The 22813-nt window shown below is 38.8% G+C and overlaps 1 pseudogene; it reads right to left on the minus strand.

Moving 5' to 3' along the window:
• Positions 1 to 1682: 1682 nt before the first annotated feature.
• Positions 1683 to 22612, minus strand: LOC121487143 (annotated as a pseudogene).
• Between the last annotated feature and the right edge of the window lie 201 nt (positions 22613 to 22813).

Raw genomic sequence — 22813 nt, forward strand, 5'->3', positions numbered from 1 at the left:
TAATTTTTGAGATTTCTGGTCTACATAGAATGATTTTAATGCCGTGTTATAGAATAGTGCCTGGAAACCATTTTGAAGATTATTTTTTTATTGTTTTCCTGGCATCTATTTCACCTCTCTCCCACTTAGGTTTTTTGTTTGCTGTAACCAAGGGTATTTTTACATTTGGGGAGGAAATTTGCTCCTTCCATTTTCTCAGCCTTGCAGTTTGGGTGAGACTGAATGTGTGTGCTGCTTTGGGGTGGATCTTCCCTGTCTAAAAGCCAATCGGAGAGTATTGTAACCTTGTCACAGTGACCTGCTCAGGGAAGGACATGAGTTCCAATTATCAGTGAAGGGAAACTGATTCCCAGGACATGTATAGCAGCTACTCTAAGAGACTCTAGCTTTCCAGAGTGTTTTCCTATAAGGAAAGGACGTCTGGAATTGCAGCAAACATTTTGCTGAAATTACCAGAAGAACTTGGAACTCCCAGAGGGCTACTGGGATAGCATGTAGAATAGAACATGAGAAAAAAGGTCCTTGGAGATTTCATCTGAGGTGTAAGATGAAGCTTCATTTGGACTTTTCTGTTACATAAATCAATACCTCCTTTACTGTTTAAAGTCATTTTGAGTTTAGAACTTTGTATTAATTTCATTTTTTTTGTTACTTGTTACTGAAACATTTCTATCACAAGTACTGCAGGGATATTTTGTGTTTGACAGACTAAAGAGGGACAAATATTTTAATTCTTATTGAAAGATTCTTTGGTTTCAAGGAACAGGAAGATACAAATTAGAGATTAGGAATTATTGGAAAGACTTGTAGAGATGGAACCAAACAGCCAAGAAAAGGAAAAGCTTTTCACCTTGCTTAATGGGACCTCAAGCCTCTCTCTTTATGATATTAATGTGATGTTTTATGTTAATTGATTTTGATGTTAAAACAATCTTTCATTCTTAGGATACATTACATTTTATTTGGTTATGGTATATAATTCTTTTCATTTATTGTATTTAGTTTCTAGTCTTTTATTGAGGATTTTGCATCTATATTCACAGAGGATATTGATCTTTGTTTTCTTCCTTCCTCCTTCCCTCCCTTCTTTCTTTTCTTTTTTTAGAAGCCAAAACGTTCAATTTTATTGAATAAAAGTTTCTTTGGGGCTTACCTCAGATCACAGGACTACTTTAGATTGTAATAGCTGAAGATCAATAGTTGATCAGAAAGAAGGAAGAAAGAAGTTTATTTTTAATGCAGAAAAATAATCTAATTGTAAGAGATGTCTTATACAATTCAACAAACTAGGTCTAGCCAAATTTACTGTTTAGTGGACTTTTATTTCTGTTTTCAAGGGATGAAAAGTGAGGTTCAATGTATATCTTACTGGTTACAACACTATAACAGCTTAAGAAAATCATGAGATAGCATAAATATAATATAAAAAGACAAGACTTAAAATTTTATTATAGGGATATTAGCTATAATAAGTGGAACTCAAACCAAGCAGTGTGTTACACTGGTTCAAAAAGAACTCATAAGGCGGACCAAAGCTTTATTAGTTAAGGAAAATGGTCTGTTTGTAGGAAGCGTGTCTAGACAGACATTACTTCAAAGAAATGCTAACAATAACTATGTGATTCCTCTTGTTACTCAGTGAAGTGTCAAAGGTGAAGTGACTGGGCTTACGGGCTTACAGCTTAAGCTTTCTCCAAGGATTTGTAGTATTGCGTCAGCACAGTCCAGGGCTTGGGAGCCATGACACCTTCAGATTTCTGGCCTTCTTTGGCTAGTTTGCACATTCAAGTTCCTGAAATAAATTCAAAGTCTTCATGGTGTTCAGGGTCACAGTAGTCTGTATGCTTCTTTTCCTTGTAAGCTGCAACTCAGAAGGGAACTATTTCCAAGGTGATTAGGCCAGAGGCCATTGTCAGTACTTTGGCGCCATGAGTTGGCTCATAAGGATGGTTCCCCGTTTCTGAAAGAGGTCCGCCAGCAGGCTCTTGTCCAACAATGTTAACATTGTCTCCTGCAACCATCCATGCTCTCTAATGCCACTGGACTCCAGCTAGTTTAGCATACACGGTAGGAGATGGGAAGATGGCCACTACTGTTGTTTTAGGATATGGAACTCCCTCCTCTGGCACTGAAGGATGCAGCTTCATACACATCAAAGCAGCATCATTGTCCTTTGTGCAGGTACCAAGAGAGTGAAGGAGAAGGGCAAGGTGCCTGTAGCCACTCTCTAGAAGTTGCTTATAGGTATCCTCTATTAATAAAGCATGTCCACAGTACTAGATTAGACCCAACCTAGCATGCACTGGGTTGTATAATTGAAATGCAATGACAGCATCAGCATTCATATTTTTAAACATCTGTTATAGCTCAATAGGAGTAAAACAAAACTCATCAAGACCGTTGTTCCAATAAATTCAGTCCAAGGCCAGAAAATCTCCAACCAGCCAACCTCCTTCATAACTATCCTGATGTAAGGGTGGTTCTCACATGTTGTTCCTCACTGTCTGGCATCAGAACCCTCCTTTCTGTGCTCAACAAACTTTGTATTGTGAGGAATAGCCACACAGCGGTCCTACATCAGAACAAATGTAGACCAGCCATCCAGCATCTCTTTCCCTCCTGACTAGTTGTCAGAACTGCAGGGAATGACAAGTTAATGATACCTCCATCCATAAGACAATGGAAATGAAGGCACTGTGAGGACTCCCTCTCTCATAAAATCATTCAGTGGGGTTGCCCAGCCTTCTGCTAAAACTTGCACCCACTGTATATCCATTTTATTTTCAATGCTAGTAATATTTCTGCAACTGTTTTTGCCAAATTAAGTTTATTTTCTGGCATATCCAGTTCTTTTACTTGTTAAGTGGCATGCACAGGTACAGTATCCAGTTCCTGTAGAAGTTCCATAACTTGTTGGACATGGTCATTTACATCACAGGAGTCTGTTTTCAGCACCAATTATGGGGCTTCTGTTCTTTTATATTCAGAATCCATTCCAGTGAAACCTTAATTCCTCCAACCCTGTCTTTTTTTTTTTTTTTTTTTTTTGAGTCCTTTGACATCTCTGCATAACAAACACGCAGAGGAGCATGAACAAATACTTCAAAAAAAAAAAAAAGGTAAACCATTAAATTCTACTCTCAAAATCAATATAGCATGTGTTAACCAACTAGAATTTAAACAAAAAAGTGAAAAAAAACCGTAAACTCTCATGAAGCTGCCTTGCGTTATTGCTCTTCCGAGTTTAAGGCTGTAGAAAACTTGCGAGTCAACCAAGCCTGCATCTGCAAGCAGTTTACCGACTTCTGCAATGCATGGAATATAGTCTCTTCTATGTCTTCAGGGCTGAAGCCAAGATTTTACTGACACCTTGGTGGCTGTTGTCATCACTCCAAGTATAGCGTGGAAGCTGATGGCGAACCAATACTCCTCCGAAGCCATGTTCACCGTGGTCTTCCCCGCTCCACACAGGCCATCCGTTAAACCACACAACCGGAAAGCCCCCACTGGCCCCCACTACCTGGCCTCTCCTGTTCCTGCGGGCATGGCGAGCTCGCCTGGCGACGTTAGCGGCTCTCTGCAGCTCCCTCACCGCTCAGGCTCCGGGGACCGCACCGCCGCAAACAGCGCACGGGCGCTGGGGTTCTCAGCGCGGGAGGCGGGAAGCTGAGGAGGCTGACGAGGAGCAGCGCGAGGCGAGACGCCGCGCTGTCCTCCCTCGCGCCCTTGCGTCTGGTGAGTGCGCACTGACGCACGGACGCACTGACGTACTGACGCACCGACGCGCTGACGCAAGCAGGCGCTCCCGCTCAGAACTTCAATGGAGCAGCCAGTGGCCGCCGCCGCTCTGCCGCGGGTCTCCGGCAGATAAAAGTAAGTGTGCGAGTTTTGTTTTCTTGTGACATCTTTCGTTTTGGTATCAGGGTAGCTGGGTTTATAAAATGAATTGGAAAATGTTGCCTTTTCCGTTTTTTTTTTTTTTTTTTTTTTAAGTCTGTGAAGGGTTGGTATTAGTTCACATTTAAATGTTGGTGAGAATTCATCAGTGAGGTCGTCTGGTCTGGTTCAGGGCTTGGCTTTGTGGGGAGTTTTATTTTATTTATATTTTAAAAAGATTTTATTGATTTATTCCTGTGTGTGTGTGAGAGAGAAGAGAGAGGCAGAGGGAGAAGCAGGCCCCATGCAGGGAGCCCGTCGTGGGACTCGACCCCGGGTCTCCAGGGTCACGCCCTGGGCTGAAGGCGGCGCTAAACCGCCGGGCCACCCGGGCTGCCCTGTGGGGAGTTTTAAAATTACCACTTAATCTTTATTTGTTATAGATCTCCGATTTTCTGTTTCCTTTTGAGTCACTTCAGTAATTTGTTTCTGGAATTTGTCCATTTCCTCTAAATTATCTGATTTGTTTGTATACAATTGAGTACAGGGTTTCTTGTGCTACTTTTTATTTCTATAAGTTTGGTAGTGACACCACTTTGAATCACTGTCCTTTAATTGTAGTCGTTGTCATGCCTCACAGGGTAAACACATCCTTAAACCTGTATTTCTAAGCTCTAGACTGTAAAGTTAAATATTCTCTGAATTTTAAACAAGTAGAATCATATAGAATATATTCTTGTCAGGCTTCTCTTGCTCAATTTTTTTGTTTGTAAAATTCATCCCTGTACCTGTAGTTTGTTCATTTCATTGATGTATATATTAGTCCATCCAATGTCTATACCACAGTTTATTTAGGGACATTTGGTTACTTTCATTTTTTTGTTTTGTTTTAATATTATAAAAATCACTGCTGTTAATGTCCTTGAACACGTGTTGTTGCGTGCAAGCATGTGGTTGTATTGGTTTATACATAGGAATTATTTACCAGGATATAGGGTTTGTGTCTGCTCAGCTTACTTGATAAAGCCAAAGAATTTTCAATGTGGTTAAATCAGCTGAGACTCCTGTTAGCAGTATTTTCCATTGCCCTGATTCTTTGCCGAAACTTAGTTTTATACTTAAAAAAAAAATCTTAATTATCCTAGTTTGGGTACAATGGTATCATGTTCTTTTTTTTTTTTTTTAAGATATTTTATTTATTTGCTCATAAGAGACACAGAGAGAAAGGCAGAGACATAGGCAGAGGGAGAAGCAGGCTCCATTCAGGGAACCCGGTATGGGACTCAATCCCAGGACCCCAGGATCACGACCTGAGCCAAAGGCTGAGCCACCCAGGCATCCCTCATGTTCTGGTTTTAATTTGCATTTATCACAGCAAAGTTAAAGATCTTTTTATATTATTTGTCATTTAGATTGCCTCTTTTGAAAAGTGCCTATTGGGTCCCCTGCCTATTTTTCCATGGGATTATCTATTTTTATCTTAGGTTTATAGGAGTTTTAATATATTCAGATAAGAGTTTTGTTTTCTCCATATAGATATTTAATCAATGAAGCATGATTGAGAAAGCATCTTTCTCCCATTATTTAGCCATACTTCACATGTCTTAAATCAATTATCCACATATGCATGAAATTTAATGTGACCCATAGATATGAAGGAGCAAAGGAGTGAAAGATTAAAAGAATCTGGAGTTGGAGAGAGAGCTGTAGTTGTAGGAAAGACATAGATAAGAACTTCTGGGTCTAGCAGGTTACAATGCCAATGAAAAGGGCAATTTGTGCACAGAAAAAACTGGGAAGCATAATGGTTGCCAAATATGCTTATGTTCCTTCTCAAAAAGAAACTCAACAAGTTATACTTCTTCATGATAGTCACTACAATCTCCAGTAACTTGTTTTTTACTATGGGAAGGATATCCTGATTGGACCCTTAGAATATGGTATATTCCTGAACTGTTGTAGGCTTTTATTTCCTACTCCCTGGCATGCATATGTCTTACTAAGGCATCTCAAGTGCTTGCTACTTCCTGTTCATTAGATCCAGTTAGCATAATGTCACAAATGTAATGAACCAGTGCCATGTTCTATGGGATATCAGATCAGGGGGCCTCAAACTATATTATGACAGCACAGGAGTTGACATAACCCTGAGGCAAGACCATAAAAGTATACTGTTGTACCTGTGAAGGCAAACTGCTTCTGATTATCTTTGCTGAAGGGTATAAGAAAAAAAAAGCCAGGTCAATCAGGTCAATTGCTGGATGCTAGCTGCCAGGGGCTGGGTTGATTTGCTCCATTAAAGATATCACTTCTAGAAATGCACCTGTGATTGGTATCTCCACCTGATTAAGTCTGTGATAATCTACTTTCATTTTCCACGACCCATTTGGTTTGTGAACTACACATACAGCTGTAAGAAATTGGGATATTATAGGAATATTTAAAGTCTTTGATAGTTTTACTAACCTCTGTAATGGCTCTGAGAATGCAAAATTGCTTTTGGTTTACTTTTCTTGACAGATGTGGAGAAAGGTGGGGAGTTCTGTGGGTTTTCATTTGTCATTTTCTACTATAATAGATTTCACTGAGTTTCTACTCCTTCCCACTAGTACCTGATTTTAGCACAGGACATTTAATCACTCAATCTGTACTGCCATTCTACAACCCTTATAACCAGGCTTTGGGGTTAGTTTACATCCATTCTCCCCTGAGACGACAGAAGATGAAAGACCCTTCAGAGCTATCATTAGGGCTTTATGATTTTCAGCCCTGATTCTGAATTAGGAATTCATGACTGTCAATTTTTTTTTTCCCTGGGTAATCTCTATGGGGTCATCTGAAGCATCCAGCTGATCTCATAATCGTTATAATCATTATTGATGTCACAGTAATCAACTGACACAGCCATTTGTTCTCCCAATGTGTGTTCTCCTGTTGTACTTCCTCCCATGTCACCATATTAAGTAAGTACCTGAAGGCTACTAAAAGTGGAAGGCTATTACTACTCCTAGGCCTGAAAAGGCAATGGGAGGGAATGGTTACTAGAACTAGAAAGGACTGTTGTGTAGAAAAGGGTAACTGGCAAGAGCTGTAGTCTTTAGCAGAGGGACAGAGTCGTCCACCATAATACAACAGAGGATAAAATCAGGAAAATAAATACCTAAACTCATTCTGTTCCATTTTATAATATTTTCTCTCCCATTGCCCAAACCAAACCAGAAGCTAGCAGATAAGGAAACCCACTAATGCAATCCGATGGCTCAGCGTTCTGCTACCCAGAACACAGAGGAGAAGGGTAGATGGGGCAAAGATGTCTCATACCTCCTAACCCTTCAATTGGCTAACTCATCTTTTGTTTCATAGCTCACAATGCTGTCTGTTTCCCCAAAGAAGTTTTCCTAAAGCTGTAAATACAAAATTGTAAAAAGCCTCAACTGTCTTCACTCTTAGCACACTGTTGTTTTTCTCTATAGGACTTAATACGCTATGTATTTACATATGAATTAGTTGGGTCTATAGGTTAATTTACATAATGGCTCACTTTTTCATATTTCTTTTTTTCACATTTATATTGCAGAGGCTACCTGTTGCCTTACACATAGCAGATACTTATTAAATGTTTGTTGAAAAAACTGAAATAATTAGGTCCATGCGAATTGGTGTGTGGCCTTAACCTCCATACATAATATTTCTTCTGGAAAATGTGTTCTTAAATATAAACTGTTGATATTGCCACAAAATTTATGAAACACAGAATGCTTGTAAGTCATGACCAGTCTGTGTGTATAGTTTATACCCTATCTCAAGTGGTAGCTAAAAATATTCTACAGTAATTTCTGTGCCCTTTTAAGTTCTTCTAAGAATTATAATGTCTTTTACTGTTGAATGAATCTAAGCAAGTATTAGTTTAGTGATTTCATCCTTAGAGAACTAATGAACGTTTCTGAAGGAATGAATAAAGGTTTTTGGAATTTTGAAAGACTTTACACAGCTAATTGACTTCTTATGAGGAACCCAGAGATAAATGAGGTATAAGAATAAAACTAATATCAAACACTACTGTAAGAATGAAACTAACAATCAAACACTACACTATGTACCAGACAGGATGCTGGATGTTTTACATATATTATGTGGTTAAGTTTAGGACCATAACACAGTAAACAGATATTTCATTTAATAGATTGGAAAATGGAGGTTAAATAGTGGAAAATTTTCAGAGGACTGAAAAAAGAATTTTATTTTTTTTATTTTTATTTTTATTTTATTTTATTATTATTATTTTTTTTGCAATTAGCAAGAGGGTTTATTGAACGTTTGCGCAAACGGGCTCTCCGAGGAGGAAGAGAGCCCCGATTAGCAATTACAGGTATCTTTTAAAGGCAAAAGAAAAAAAACACTTAAAGACAAAAGAACTGCGGGTTCTTTTCAGGTTATCGATTTCTCAGGTCAACATGAGCCTATTCAGGGACATTCCAATTGAAAAAAGAATTTTAGGAACTCTTTTTTTTTTTTTTTTTCTGTCTTGGAGCATGGACTCACTGAGGCATATGCCAAGTATACATTTGGATGGTATAGATATATTTTCTTTAATAAATATTTTTAAATTTTCATAGTTTATTTAACAGCACATGGAGAAAATTGCATCTCTCAGGTGATGCTTTATCAATAGGTAAAGTATATTCTTTAAGAAGGAAGGATGAAAAAAAAAAAAAAAGGAAGGATGATTCATAAGAATCTGCTCATTAGGGTCACATTTCCAACTCAAATAATTTAGTAGGTATGAAATCCAAAACTTGCCAGTAGATTTCATGAATTTTTGTTATTATAGCACTTCAGCATTAATTGATACCAGTGCTGAATGTTATTTCTCTAATGGCAGTTTTCCAGTGTGCGAGGCTGTAATATGGAATGATGTCAGTACTTTTTGTCTTATTAATTTGATGAGGAACTAACTTGAAATGGTTTTCTTTGGTGGTTCTGACATATTTCAAAAAGATTAACAGTATGTTATTGTCCTGCTATGGAACCATTGGAAACTATCTAGTCAGCCCTTGGCAATGTTGAAACATTTCACATTGGCAATTTAATGGTGACACAGCTCCATATATGTGATTAGTATCTGCATACAACATCCAGCATAATATAATTCAATAAGGGAATTAGATCCAGCAATAAAAGTGCTTTGTGCAAAATGCAACAATTAAACATTATTTTAATGGTTTGAAACATTGACAAGATGAGTTTTAGCTAAATTTGTTGATTGAATGAGTGAATGAATTAATCCTTAGTCTCAGATTTTTTTATGCCACAGGGCACTTTTACTTGTAGAGCAATTTGTATAAGCTATGATAACTATGCTCTTAATTTAACTTTTAACAGTGTTGTGAATTATGTGGGCAAGGTCTTATTTATTTTTCAGGACTGTGGAAGCTGATGCTCAAAGAAATTGAGTGCTCTGGCCAAGGTCAACAGTTCTTTACTGGTGGAGTTCAGAGCCGAGCTCTGGTCTCCTGATCATTGTTCACTTTTAATTGTTTCAAATTTTGTGCTGAGTGTGTACAAACCATAAAGATAAAATAAGCATGATCTGCATTTAATATTAATAATAAACCAAATGTCTAATAAAATTAATCTGACATGCTTAAAGATATGCATAAATGTTATTGTCTTGCATAGCAATTAGGTATAGACTCTAAGACATTTGGATACATTACAATAATTAGTATTACTTTTCCTTAGATACAATTTGCAGTTGGGACACTTGGGTATTCCATCAAGTGCATAATCATAGTCAAGTGACCAGACCTGCTGTCTAAGACTCCTCAGGAGACAAAGATTACAGGTAGCTTCCCTTTGATAAGACAAGTGACAAGATGAAAATATCTGTAGGTTGAGCTTTTAACTTAGAAGCTACTGGAAAATTTAAGAAAAGGGTGAAGAGAGGGATGGATTGTGGGAGCGATTTGCAATAGAAGGAGCATAAAGAAGGGCAGTGTTCGGGTAGAGAAGTTGGAGTCTATGGTTGAACTCTGTGGATGCTTAGGAATTACTAGCTTTCATGTTGGAACAGGTCATGTTTTTAGGGTGAAGACCAATTTTAAACACCCAGTTGCAAGGATAGGCTGTTCCCCACCGAATGAGCCTAATTATGTGACTTAAAATTCATACAAATATAAAGTTTAGTGAGAACTATTGTGGTTGTTTGTTCTTTGCTGCTTAGTATTTGACATCCATTATTTTACTATTTTGTTTCACATAGTAAACAATTATAAGATGTATCAATCCATTTAATATTTTCTTCTTATTACAATAAAAATGCAGTTTGATTTTCACCTGTCGTATAGGTTTCCTGCTATGACTTGAGTTCAGAGTGTGAAATAGGAGAATTGATCTAGTAAAGACAGATCAAAGTCATATGGTCATTCACTAACAACTGACTCAAGAACAATAATGGAATTAAGATACACATAATGTATAGATATGTATACTATGTAGAAAACCCACTATCTCTATTTTCTGTGTCAAGAAATTTACAACTTTTCCTACTGAAACATTAGCACCTGAATGCAAAGGCTTATTTTTCTGAATACTGTATAACAGGTGGGATTGGTGGAGTATATGAGGGAAATTACAGCTCCTTTCATTTTTATACTTATTGCCCAGTGATAATGTGTGTATATGTGTGTCCTTTTGCATTTTTAACAGGTGTTTGGATGAGGCTGGATTCAAATGAAGAAATGAACAAATTCAAAACGTTATTTTTAATACTATTGCAAATATATATGTATGTGTATATATTATGTATGTATAATAATGTGAAGTTTTGCATATATCTTACCTAACATAATTTTTTAAAATTAAGTTATTAAAAATTGTTACAAAGTGCTTTAAAATGTCAAATAAAATATTAATAAAGTAAATACAGACAATATCAAAGTGGAAGTAAAAATCAGATGTAAATACATCTTAATCCCCAAAGCTATCTTAATACTGACTCAAGATTTCGTATTTAGTTTTAGTAGGTGTACATTTTATGAGCCCTAAGTGGTGATACTTACACATGACTACAAAAGTAGTAATTTCAAGGACAGGGCAAGCTGGTGGAGGAGCAGGGTTCTCACCTCACAGGGCCCCACCAATTTACCTGGATAACTTTCAGATCATCCTGAACACCTACGAATTTGAGCTGAGATTTAAAGAGAGAACAGCCAGAATGCTACAGAGAGAAGAGTTTTCACTTCTAACAAGATAGGAAGGTGGAAAAAAAGAAAAAAAAAAAGAAAAAAAAAGAAGTGGGGGAGGGGCCCCGCAAGGAGCAGGACTAAGGCAGGTTGGTGAGAGCTTCCAGACAGGAAAGCCCCACCCTGGAGAAGCAGAAACTTTAAAAATCCGCCCGCCCGGATTCTTCCAGGATGGAAAGGCGCTCAGCAGGGAAATTGGGCAGAAGTGCAGGAGGGGCAGGGACGCCTCCAGTCTCCTGGAGTCACTAGGACAGGAGGGGCGCCCGGGGGAGAGTGCACCACAGACTGTGGGCCAGTCTCGGTAAAGGGCTGGAGCGCCGGGGGGGAGGGGCCCTCGGGAGCAGCCGGTGGGTCAGATGGGGGCTCAGGGCGGAGGGAACCGCAGCCCGGGAGTGCGATTCCAGCAGTGCAGGCTCCTGATTCCAGGGAGCCGGGGGACACAGCCCAGGATCCTGCGCTCCCCCCAGATCAGGCAGAGGCCGGGAGGGCACAGGACAGCGAGGACGCTCCTGCCACTGGGTGCTGGGGGTGTGGGGGTGGGGGGGAGTGGGCACAGGACGGTGAGGATGCTCTTGCCGCCGGGTGCCCCCCAAGCTGTGCGGATCAGCGCCCCCCACCCCCGGAGTGGGAGACTGGGAGACTGCGGTAGTTACTGCGGGAACTGATTCCAGGGCTGGGGACCTGGCCATCGCCAGTTGTGGTGTTCCTCCTGGTGTCACCCTGTGCCTGGGAGGGTCAGGGCTGCCAGGGAACAAGGGCCTCATGGGGTCAACAGCTCCCACGGAGCCCGGCACCTGGCGGGGGGGGGGGCAGCTCCCCCAGGTACACACACCTGAAAGTCAGCACAGCAGACCCTCCCCCCGAAGACCAGCTGGAAGAATGGGAGGAGCAAGTTCTTGGCAGAGCAGCTCTGGAAAGCTCCAGGGGAAGTAGAGGGATTTATAGTATATAGACTAGAGGGTTTTTTCTTCCTTTTTCCCTCCCCTTTTTCCAGTACAACTCATTTTTATATCAGACTAAAAATTTCCAGTATTTTTTTCCTCTTTCCCCCCTTAACTACAATATTTTACCACCTCTTCATTTTTAAATTTCTTCCTTTTTGACTTTCATATTTTTACAATTACATGTCTTAGATCTATTTTCCACTTCTAGATTGCCTTCAACATGCTCAATTTAATTTTGGGAGATATACAAGATACTTGTTTTGTTTTGCTTTGTGTTTTCTTTGCCTTATTTTATTCTACAATGGCAAAAGTTAGTACCTTCTAAAACATGACCAGCATGCACCCATAACCAGGTGGTATACCATGCTGGTTCATTCTGTGAGATTATATTCTTTCTTCATTCCCATTCTGTCTCCCTCTCTTATCTCATTTATGTTTTAGTGCTCAATATTGGGGCTTTCTACAGGTATTGCTGGATTATATAAATTTGAGACTGAGCATATTCTAACATACAGAGCTTGATACACTCAGAACCAAGAAAATTACCCTCTAGGACCCCTCAGAATCATCTACAGTGAAATTTACTTAGGTCATGGTTGATATTCTTGACTCAGCCTGCTCATACAACCACTTTGCACTGAGCAAAATGACTAGAAGGAAAAACCATAAAAAGAATGAATCAGAAACCGTACTCTCTGCCACAGAGTTACAGAATATGGATTAAAATTCGATGTCAGAAAGCCAATTCAGAAGCACAATTATAAAGCTACTGATGGCTCTGGAACAAAGCATAAAGGATTCAAGAGACTTCATGACTCGGAATTTAGATCTAATCAGGCCGAAACTAAAAATCAATTAAATGAGATGCAATCCAAACTGGAGGTCCTAAAGATGAGGGTTAATGAGATGGGAGAAAGAGTGAGTGACACAGAAGACAAGTTGATGGCAAGGAAGGAAGCTGAGGTTAAAAGAGAAAAACAAAAGACCATGAGGAAAGGTTAATAATAAATGGTAGCCTCAGAAGGAAGAATCTATGTATAATTGGGGTTCCAGAAAGCACCAAGAGGGACAGAAGGCCAGAAAGCATATTTGAATAGATCACAGCTGAGAACTTCCCTAATTTGGGGAGGGAAATAGGCATTCAAATCCAGGAGATAGAAAGGTTCCCCCCCAAAAATCAATAAAACCCGCTCAACACCTCAACATTTCATAGTGAAACTTGCAAATTCCAAAGATAAAGAGAAAATCCTTAAAGAAGAGAGAAACAAGAGATTCTTGACTTATATAGGTAGAAATATTGTATTAATAGCAGACCTTTCCACAGAGACCTGGCAGGCCAGAAAGGGCTGACATGATATATACAGGGTACTAAGTGAGAAGAACATGCAGCCAAGAATACTTTATCCAGCAAGGCTGTCATTCAGAATAGAAGGAGAGATAAAGAGCTTCCAAGATAGGCAGAAACTGAAAGAATATGTGACCACCAAACCAGGTCTATAAGAAATATTAATGGGGACCCTGTAAAAGGAAGAGGAAGCCCAAAGAAATAATCCACAGAAACGAACTGAATAGGTATTACGATGACACTAAATTCATATCTTTCAGTAGATACTCTAAATGATCCCATCAAAAGATACAGGGTTTCAGATTGGATAAAAAAGCAAGACCCATCTATTTGCTGCCTATAAGAGACTCATTTTAGACCTAAGGACACCTCCAGCCTGAAACTGAAAGGTTGGAGAACCATTTTACCATTCAAATGGTCCTCTAAAGTAAGCTGGGGTAGCAATCCTCATATTAGATAAATTAAAGTTTATCCCAAAGACTAGTAAGAGATGAAGAGGGACACTATATCATACTTAAAGAGTCTATCCAACAAGAAGACCTAACAGTCATGAATATTTATGCCCCTAACGTGAGAGCTACCAAGTATATCAATTAATAACCAAAGTAAAGACATACTTAAATAATAATACATTAACAGTAGGAGACTTCAACATGGCACTTTCTGCAAATGACAGATCTACGCACAACATCACCAAAGAAACAAGGGCTTTAAATGATACACTGGACCAGATGGATTTCACAGTTATATACAGAACTTTCCACCTGAATGCAACGGAATACACATTCTTCTCAAGTGTACATGGAACTTTCTTCAGAATAGACCATATACTGGGTCACAAATCAGGTCTCAACCAATACCAAAAGACTGGGATTGTCCCTTGCATATTTTCAGACCACTATGCTTTGAAACTAGAACTCAATCACAAGAAGAAATTTGGAAGAAACTTAAACACTTGGAGGCTAAAGAGCCTCAATGCAATCCCTATCAAAATACCATGGACTTTTATTCAGAGAGTTGGAAGAAATAATCCTAAAGATTTGTGTGGAATCAGAAAAGACCCCAAATAGCCAGGGGAATATTGAAAAAGGAAACCAGAGTTGGGGGCATCACAATGCTGGATTCCAAGTTGTACTACAAAACTGTGATCATCGGGGATCCCTGGGTGGCACAGCGGTTTGGCTCCTGCCTTTGGCCCAGGGCGCGATCCTGGAGACCCGGGATCGAATCCCACATCGGGCTCCCGGTGCATGGAGCCTGCTTCTCCCTCTGCCTATGTCTGCCTCTCTCTCTCTCTCTCTCTCTCTCTCTCTCTCTCTCTCCCTGTGACTATCATAAATAAATAAAAAAATACCTTTAAAAAAAAAAACTGTGATCATCAAGACAGTGTGGTACTGACACAAAAACAGACACATAGATAAATGGAATAGAATAGAGAAATGGGCCCTCTATGGTCAACTAATTTTTAACAAAGCAGGAAAGAATATCCCTTGGAAAAAAGACAGTCTCTTCAATAAATGGTGCTGGGAAAATAGAACAGCCACGTGCAGAAGAATGAAACTGGACCATTCTCTTATGCCATACACAAAGATAAACTCAAAATGGGTGAAAGATCTAAGTGTGAGACAAGAATCTATCAAAATCCTAGAGGAGAACACAGGCAACACCCATTTCGAACTTGGCCATAGCAACTTCTTGCAAGATAAATCTATGAAGGCAAGGGAAACAAAAGCAAAAATAAACTATTGGGATTTAATCAAGATAAAAACTTCTGCACAGCAAAAGAAACAATCAATAAAACTAAAAGACAACCTACAGAATGGGAGAAGATATTTGCAAATGACATGTCAGATAAAGGGCTAGTATCCAAGATCTATAAAGAATTTATTAAACCCAACAGCAAAGAAACAAACAATGCAATCACGAAATGGGCAAAAGACATGAACAGAAATTTCACAGAGGAAGACATAGACATGGCCAACAAGCACATGAGAAAATGTTCCGCATCACTAGCCATCAGGGAAATAGAAATAGAAATAGAAAATCAATAGAAATAGAACCACAATGAGATACCCCCTCACACCAGTGAGAATGGTGAAAATTAACAAGACAGGAAACAGCAAATGTTGGTGAGGGTATGGAGAAAGGGGAACCCTTTCTTGCACTGTTGGTGGGAATGTGAACTGGTATCGCCACTCTGCAAAGCTATGTAGAGGTTCCTCAAAGAGTTAAAAATAGAGCTACCCTATGACCCAGCAATTGCACTACTGGGGATATACTCCAAAGATACAGATGCAGTGAAAAGCTGAGATACCTACACGTCAGTATTTATAGTAGCAATGTCCACAATAGCCAAACTGTGGAAGGAGCTTCTGTGTCCATTGAAAGATGAATGTATAAAGAAGATGTGGTCTATATATACAATGGTATTACTCAGCCATTAGAAGAGATGAATACCCACCATTTGCTTTGATGTGGATGGAACTGGAGGGTATTATGCTGAGTGAAGTAAGTCAGTCAGAGAAGGACAAACATATGGTCTCATTCATTAGGTGAATATAAAAAATAGTGAAAGGGAATAAAGGGGAAAGGAGAAAAAATGAGTGGGAAATATCAGAGAGGGTGATGGAACATGAGAGACTCCTACCTCTGGGAAACGAATAAGGGGTAATGGAAGGGGAGGTGGGCGGGGGATGGGGTGACTGGATGACGGGGCACTTGGCAGGATGAGCACTGGATGTTATACTATATGTTGGCAAATCAAACTCCAATAAAAAAAATAGAAAAGTAATTTCATTTATAGATGTGAACTGGATCATTCGCTTATCCATCATTGAATTACTCAGCTTTAATATATGCATGGCAAGAAATTAGGTATTTAATTAGGAAAGCCAAAAGTTGGATTTACAAAAAAAGACACTTATAAAGTCTTTTCTTTCTTTCTTTCTTTTTTTTTTTAAGATTTTATTTATTTATGAGAGAGAGAGAGAGAGAGAGAGAGGCAGAGACATAGAGGGAGAAGCAGGCTCCATGCAGGAAGCCTGATTTAAGACTCCATCCCAGGATTTCAGGATCACGCCCTGAGCCAAAGGCAGACACTCAATTGTTAAGTCACCCAGGCATCCCAAATTCTTATTTTTTTGAGAAATTATGACAAGTTGAACATGAACATTCATTAAACATCACAGACAGCTGCAAGGTAATTTAAGAAATAATAAAACATAACGCACAGATGCATAGATCTATTAACAACAATAGCCATTGAAAAAACACTAATATCCCAGGAATTTTGCTATATGCTGTGCCTATGTCTACAGAGAGACTTTGAGGTAAGTGTTAATCCCATTTTAGTAATAATGAAAGGCACTAAGAGATGAAGTAACTAACCCAGTGTTACACAGGTTTGCTGATCCTTGATCCAATCCCAAATCTTCCAACCTTCAAAGATCTGTGTGATCTCTATTGTGTTATGCTGTGTCCTCAATGCAATGCAGCCTATCAGAGTAAAACTGACATATAAGACTTGTGAATGGAGCACCCTCCAGATACAATTTAGGATTAAATTGCTCCTTGTTTCTTAGACCAGAATAGCTTTTCTGGAAGAGGTATTATTTGAACTGAACTTTGAGGAAAGTTATGAAAGTGAATGGAGTTGATGGTGAAGAAATACATCCCAGAGGGGGCTGTGATGTGAGATAAGGCACTAAGCAGTGTGAGAAATAGAAGTTAAAGCCAGGACCTGGAGTTAATGTCAGTACCCAGAGAGTTAGGTCAAGACTGTAGAGGAGTGTGGGTAAAGTGATGATAGAGTGGTATAAGAACTCTTTGAGTGAGTGGTCCTGGAAATGAGGGACCTGATGGTGGGTAGTTGGGGGAATGGATTGTGTGTACACTGGAAGTATGTGAGACAACCAGGTTAGGTAGGGCTAGGAGTCAGAAACCAAGAATTAGTAACAGAGGATTTTCCTGGGTCAGAGTCAGAGAAGAGAGCTATTGGTGAAAGTTTCTGAGTTTTCAGAGGAAATAAAGAATTGAGTACAAAAAGGAATCATAAAGGGGGGAAAAGGGACACCTGGGTGGCTCAGCGGTTGGGTGTCTGCCTTTGGCTCAGGTCATGATCCTGGAGTCCCAGGATCAAGTCCCACATTTGCCTCCCTGCATAGAGCCTGCTTCTTCTTCTGTCTGTGTCTCTGCCTCTCTCATGAATAAATAAATAAATCTTAAAAAAAAAATAAAGGGGGAGGGGGAAGAAGAATAGAACTAATGTTTATTCAGCAATATGAATATTGAACATTATGCCAAATGATGCTAAGGCATTCTGTCATAATTGTTATAATATTTACTTCTTACAACAAACTTTCAGTCTCTATATTGTTATTTGGAAATGAGGGAAATTGATCTCTGAATGCTGAAGGAACTTACTAATACACGTCTAGCGTTTAGTGAGGTAAGGATAGACACATGATTTTTTTAAGCTTACAATGCCCACATTTTCTCAGATAACAAAAATTTATTAAGCATGGAATATTAGCAAGTGACTTTCTGAGCACTCCAGGGAATCCAAGAATGAATCAGTTTCTCCCCTCAGAGGATATACAACTCAATAGGAAGGTGCCAGGAGTTTAGTTTTAGATTTGTATTGATCTCTGTCGTTGTGTTTAGCTTTGTATTTGTCTCTTACCAAGTACTTAGTCACAACCTTTGTCCTTGAGTAGGAGACTTAACAAATATTTGTTTGATCCAGTCATTCAACTATTCCTACATAAAATGTTTTCTTTTGCACACATGTTTTATGAGATGCAATTACATCCATTTTGGTAGATGGCTTTCCTTTATTTATTTGCAGATTCTTCAGTGTAATGTCATTTGTGGAGACAATCAGCTTCTATTATGTGAAGCTAGTTCCAGAAGCCTTCCACCCCACTGTCTTGCCATATAGTAATTGGAGTGGTACCCTTATCATTTTCTTTACTCTACCTTTAGGTAATATGTTTTTCACTGGAGGTCATTCATAGTTGTTCATCTACAAAGAGGCTGCTTTTTAAATTTCTTCAAGAAACACTTAAGTAATTGGGTTCTCAACATTGTGATAAAAAAAAGCTTTGTGACATGATGAGTGAAACCGTATGTTTGACTGACAGTTAAAACTTTCCCTTAAAGAAATAGTTCAAACGTCAAATCCAGCTTCACCACTTTTGGATTAAAATCATTCACAGAACTGAAAGGAAATACAATGATTCTAATTATGTCATAAAATAGAATGAAACTATATGTTGAGTTTTATTTCCACAGAGTCATGTCTCATAGAGATATGTTTTTAATATAAAAAAGATTATATGTAAAAGAAATTGTTTACATGTGATACTTTGATACTCACTTTAAGAGTAAGGAAACTAAAAAAACTAAAACTAAAAAACAAAAACAAAAAAAGAATTAAGGAAACTGGGATTTTCCTGTGTCTTTGAGGTATGGTATATGATCTTTAAAACTTGATAAATATTATTCAGACACTAATTCTTTTTGCTTTCACTTCCAAACATTAATTTTGGAAAAAAGAATCATTAACTGTTTATTTAGAAATTTGGATGTTTGGCATATTAATATACAAGTATTGAATTTTTAAATCTCCAGAAATACCATAATGAAGAAAGTGTACTTGAAGACATTGTAAGATGATAGCAATTTCTTGTGAAAATTTGTTTGATCCTTAGTCTATTGGGTATTAAATAAAAAGAAAAAAACTTCAGTTTTCTCCTATGTGCATTTAACCTTATAATGAAAATATAAACTTCCTTTGTTTTTAGTTTGTAATGTTCATCATATCCTAAGTATCTTCCAACTCAGTTTTGACTGGTATGAGTAATTTGATTTGAAAAATTTTATGACTGAAGGAGATCAAGTTTTATAAGTCCGTTGAACAAAGTCCTCAAAATATGTATACCTCTGACTTATGTGTGTATATTTACACATGTTCACACATAACATACTTATTCAGAAGTGGTTCAATTCAAAATAAGTGGCCAGAGAAAATTAGGATCAGTTAGCCCCAAGTCCATTACCTTTATTTCCCATTGAAAACCTTATGTTCTTGTCTATGTAGAATTCTCTTTTTTTTCCCTCTTTATTACCAAACTTCTTAAGAGGAGTACATACTTGCTATGTCCACTTATTTATTCTAATGAAACTGTTGTGCCTTAGGTCACTTTCCCAAGCCATATGACACCTTTTTTCCTTGAACTGTCAAGTTATTTAACACTTTTAACCAACACTTCCTTTCTGAAACTCCTTTCTCTCTAAATGTTAACACTTTCTCAGAGTTTACTATTGCCTCTGGCTTCTTAGTCTTCCTTTAATCTCGACATGACTACTTGTCCTATAAAATGTTGGAGTTCTCAAGGGCTATGCCCTCAACCTTATGCTATTCTTTATTATTATTCCTGTCTGGACTCATTCTTACTCATGGATTTAATCACTATATATCAGAGATTCCTAATGAATATTCTTGTGCCATGACCACTCTGCTGAGACCTAGAGCCATGTTACACAATTGATTTATTACTAGGTATCTCTACCTACCTGCTCTGAAACCATTTCAAAGTCACTATGACCAAAACTACTCCCAATATTTTTTTTTTATCATATATTCCCCCACATTGCTAAACACACCATATTTTAGCTTGGTGGCAACTAGATGACTTTGGGAAAGTTATTTTTCATCTCTAAGACTCAGTTTCCATATAGGTAAGGTAAAAATAATAGTAATTTTAATAGTTTTCTATAAAATTTATTTCTTTATTTATTTTTAAGATTTTATTTTTTTACTATTTATTCATGAGAGACACACACACACAGAGAGAGAGAGGCAGAGACACAGGCAGAGGGAGAAGCAGGCTTCATGCAGGGAGCCTGACGTGGGACTCGATCCTGTGTCTCCTGGATCACACCCTGGGCTGAAGGCAGCGCTAAACTACTGAGCCACCCGGGCTGCCCTATTTCTCTTTAGAGACAGAGAGTGCATGGAGGTGAGGGGGGGGGAGGAGGGGCAGAGAGAGAAGGAGAGAGAAACTCAAGCTCAGCTTGGAGTCTGATGTGGGGCTTGATCCCACAACTGTGAGATCATGACCTAAGACGAAACCAAGAGCCAGACACTCCATTGACTATGCCACTGAGGCCCCCCCTTGCTAGGTTTTTATAAGGATTTAAAATCAATTATTATGTAATTCACAATAATGGATGTTAACTACATAGAAGGTATGACCAAATGAAGTAAGTACTCATACTGTCCTCACTTTATAGCAGAACTGGAAGCACAATGAGGCTAAGTAAATTGCCCAAAGTTATATAGCCAATTTGTGATCAAGCAGGATTTGAATGGAATCTTGGTCTATAGCCTGGCTGTTTAATTGCTGCACTACCCTGTGTGATATTACATATAAAGAATACAAAAAAATCCTTAGCACTTACTAGATATATCAAAATCATAGGAATGGTGAGGAGGGCTTTAACTTTTCTGGAAATCTGCGTTTTAAAAAGCTCCCTGGTGAATCTAATATTCAACCAGGGTTAAGAACCAACATAGTAGACTCTCAAAAATGTTTGTTCCTTTCATCCAAATGAAAATAATTGAATCAATTTGACCCTGTGAACACTTTCACAAATGCTATAGCCATTAAGCCTGAAGTACCTTTTAGGAGGGCTCTATTAGAAATCCTTTTTTCAAATGACAATAGAAGAGCAATAATAAAGACACACATATATATTAAAAAAGCCTTCAGTATTCATATAACCAGAGGCATTTAATACATACATTGTGTTTTCATTTGTATTGCATGATTTTATCCTTATGAACAAGAGCCTTAAAAATATTAGGCTTGTATGTAACCTAGAAAAATCACTTTCTTGAGATCATTAAGCTGCTGGGTAGATATTCCATCTGGCCTAAAAATGCTTCATTTTACCTTTACCCGTCTACCAAAGCATCTGTTTTCTCTCCTAGCTATCAATATTTTCTCCATTTGTTTCTCATATGACTATAGTAGGATATTTCATCCTTCAGCTTATATGTCCAGAAATACAGAATAGACCAAGAACACATAAAAAAGAAAGCAATAGAGTATATTCTGTTCTGTTCCTTTTTTTTAATGAGTTCTATTGTCTGTGTGTGTGTGTGTGTGTGTGTGTGTGTGTGTGTGTGATACTCACCTCCAGTACAGAATGTATTGTTAAGATACAGCTAGATTTGTGTTGTTGTTTGTAAGTAGCAGGATATAATACTTCCTAGCATAAGCAGAAATAAAATTACTTGGAATGATTTGGGGTGGCACAATGAAATAAAGAAACATATATATAGATGTAGGATCCAAATAGAAACTTGGGTTTTTGAGGCAGAAGAGTAGGGGTCCTCATTTCATCTGATCCCCCAAATTTAGCTAGATAACTTTTAAACCATCCTGAACAACTATGAATTCAGTCTGAGTTGTAAAGAAAGAATGACTGGGAACTCTACAAATAGAGAGTATCACTTCTTGCAAGGTGTGAGTGTGAAGACAAATGGATATATGGGAAAATAAACAGCAGAGGGAGGGAGCCTTCGTAAGCCAGCTGCGGGAAGTGATACAGCTCAAAATCAGGAATCTGCTCCTGTGAGAGACTTCCCTTTCTGGAAGGTGGTTAGTGGTGAAACGGCAGAATCACAGGAGGGACAGTGGTGTCTCAGTATTCCCAGAGGCACAGAAAGAACATGGGCACCTGATCCAGTACAGTTCCCGAGCCTTGGAGCGGGGAAACAAGTTCAGGTCAGCAAACCTGAGGGAAGGCTCAGCTTACTGTGCCACAAACTGCAAAAGGCAGTCAAATTGAGAGACTGCTCCTCGTGCTGAGTCCCTGCAAAGGACTGGAACATAGCAACCCTCCACTTTCATCTTGAAGAAGCTGATTGGGTACACACTTGATGGGGTCTCTTCCTGTGCCAGGGCCCTGCAATGGACAGAAGTGAGATGACCCTCTGATTTCTCCAGGAGGGCCAGAGCAAATGTGTGCACAAATGGGCAAAATTCCCTGCTGGGGTCCTGCAAATTGCACAAATAAATGTCCCCGCTCCAACTGCTCTCAGGAGGATCTGTGTCTGCAGACTGCAAACTGTCTGCAGTTTGGCACATGCCAGGATCTTTCAGCTCTGGGGCTGGAGATCTGGGTGCAGCCATTTTTTTCTCTCCTCTCACCCTCAAGAGAGGTATGGCCTCCAGGAACAAAGACCTCATACATTTAACTGCTTACACTGAGCCAGCCACCTGGCAAAGGGCAGTGCAGCTCCACCCAGACACAGGCACCTGAGAATCAGTGCAGCAAGGCCCCTTCCCCAGAAGACCAGCTAGAAGAATGGGAACAGCAAGTTTACTGACCAA

Source organism: Vulpes lagopus, chromosome 3, assembly GCF_018345385.1.
Source record: "Vulpes lagopus strain Blue_001 chromosome 3, ASM1834538v1, whole genome shotgun sequence".
NCBI classification, from domain to species: Eukaryota; Metazoa; Chordata; class Mammalia; order Carnivora; family Canidae; genus Vulpes; species Vulpes lagopus.